Consider the following 2749-nt stretch of genomic DNA (forward strand, 5'->3'; position numbering starts at 1 on the left):
AAGCTTTGATATAATTTTTTTTTTCTGGAGCAGACTTAGCTGTTATCAATAGTTTTCATTGTCTGATTGGATTCATGATTTGGAAGCAAATTAAAGATGATGAGCTCGATTCTTCTCTTAGTTACAGATAGGGAAGGAAGGAAATTCCCCTCACCCAAATGGTTGTAAAGCCGAGAGACAAGGGAACAAAGCCAAGTGACAAAATGAGATCAGAGAAGATGGTTTTCTGGCATTCTCTTAGAGGTCTCCATATCTCGGAGGTATGTCTAAACTTACATAGAAATTGAGGAGATAAAACACCAATATTTCTCACTTCAGTCATCTGATTTTATTGTGCTTTTTAAAATTAAACTGGTATGTTGGTAAACTGGCTTTAATAAGTTTGCTTTTCCCTAAGTTCATTCAGTCATATTTTAGGAGGGCTACAAACTTATCAAGATGAAAACAGGTTGTATAAAGCCAAATTTTTTGCCAGTATTTTAACAACCTAATTGTTCATTATAACTCAACTCAAAAAATAAAAATCAACATTTTGAATGGTTTTGAAATCACATTATCATTAATTATATTCAATTAAAATAATATTAATTTGCCATGAAGTTATATTATTGCCATTAGTGCTAGTATTTATCCACATGTGTCTTAAGCCACAGGGGCAACAATATAGAGTAAAGGAAAATAAAAGACCAAATAATAAATGTAGACATTGAGATATTAAGAATGTTAAATGTGAAGAAAGTTATTAAAGAAAAAGCTTATTCCAAACACTTTCCAACAGGGCCATCTGTCTCTCCTGTGGCTTCTGTTTAGCATCTTCATCCCTTTTCCATTTTCCTTGTTACACTTACTTAAACCTCCTCATGAATCAACAGGAATATATCACCAAAGATCAGTTTTACTTGGTTCAGATCAAATACTGCAAGGAACTACTAAATTGTTTGAAAGTACATACACACACTGTGGAGTGAATTATTTTTCTTTTAAAATGTATTTGAATTTGAAGGTTTCAAATTGTATTTTTAATTCTTTTATTGGTGCATTATAATTATACATAATAGTGGTATTCATGATACCATATTTGTACATGAACATAATTTATTCCCCCTTTCCCTTCCTGATCCACTTGCTTTTCTCTAGCATTTTCCTTCTATCATTATTATTACTATTATTTTAATTAGCACATTATAGTTATATATAAAGTGGGATTCATTGTGGCATAATTTGGTGGATTTTGTTCCCAGTACTTCCCCATGCCTTTCCCTCTCTGTCCTTCTTGATTTCCTTCCTCAATTGGTTTGAAAACCATGGTTAGATGCCAGGAAGTAGGTAACAAGGCTTTAACCTGTTTTCAAGCCCAAGGGCCTCTTCCATCCTTGCCAAGGGGAATACCGACCACCTCTCCTTTCATAAAACACACGGGAGCTTTTTTTTTTTTTTAATACTTATCAAATAGGCCTAAAATAATTGTAATACTTCACACACCCTTTTAAATGTTGAGATTATGTTAATGTCATTTGATATTAACTTTACAAAGCCCTGATATTAACTTTCTAAAGCTGGCTCAATCTTCAGTTTGATTGTATGACCTTGAGCAAGTTATTTTTTTTTTAAATCTGTGAACAGAATGGCTAACTAAAATAAATTTCCTAATAAGTTATGCCCTTCCCTTTCTCATAGAATATTTAATAATTTCAACTCATAATAAAATACAACCTGTCCTTAATTTGGGATTATGCCTCATCTACCCTAATTTCCATGACTGCAAAATTTGAGGTGAGAGGATGAAAAGTTTGCACTCAGATGTGCTTTATTTGAGAAAAATTCTACTTAAATAGAAATGAGAACCAATAAAAGCAACTGAACAATTAAGAATAAAATACCAGAGTAGATAAATGACAACTTAAATATTGACAATATGCCATGTCATCTTTAGGGAAAAGGTGACTGTTATGAAATCATCCATGTACAAATTTTCCTGGCAGCCAAATATTTATTTTCAACCACATACATTCTAATTCCTTGAATGTCAAGCACAAGAAAAGGAAAGAGATCACTGGAGTCAGGAATATCAGTTAAAGCAATTCTCATGTAGTTGAAATGTAGCTGAGAAGAATCTCTACATCAGGGACTGAATGTTCTCCAGGAACATTGTGACAGAAATTCGTCCCTATCATGAAACCCTCCAGGGGATTAGAGGAGGGCATGTGGCTCCACTGTGCCACTAAAAGAAGAAAGTTCCTGTATGTTCTACATTAGAGACTGGGTCTGATAGGATGCTTCTACCGTGGAATAACCAAAACATCTGCCAGAAATCAGTATATTTAATGAAGGCCTAAAGAAAAGTAAGCAATGACCTTGAAGAAGTACCATACATTGTTTCTTATCCTTCCTGTCCCTTTCTGCAGCTTTGCCTAGACCCTTAAATTAGCAGAGTTAACCCGAAATCGTGGTGCCATGCCTAAAACAAGGGGCATACATATAACAGAATGGTTCATTTTGCCTTTCTCTCTGTAAAAAGAGAATGTGGTTGAACACATCTTTAAAGGCGGGGCCCGACAATCTGTGCTTTAGTAAAACTCTCCTTGTGAGGTAATGTACACTAATGTTTGAAATCCATAACAACTGAGGCTCCAATTTCACTACACTCTCCCCACTCCAATCCACAAGAATCAAGGCTTAAATTCACTGAAGATATAAGGTCTAGCTTCTAATTTCAGTTGGTTCCATTTTATAAAAAGAACCCAGCAAG

General features: G+C 34.3%; 1 pseudogene; it reads right to left on the bottom strand.

The window, feature by feature from the left end:
* Positions 1–1296: 1296 nt before the first annotated feature.
* On the bottom strand, positions 1297–1415 carry LOC125617064 (annotated as a pseudogene).
* Between the last annotated feature and the right edge of the window lie 1334 nt (positions 1416–2749).

The sequence above is a fragment of the Marmota marmota genome, unplaced genomic scaffold (genome assembly GCF_001458135.2).
Source record: "Marmota marmota marmota unplaced genomic scaffold, marMar, whole genome shotgun sequence".
NCBI lineage: Eukaryota > Metazoa > Chordata > Mammalia > Rodentia > Sciuridae > Marmota > Marmota marmota.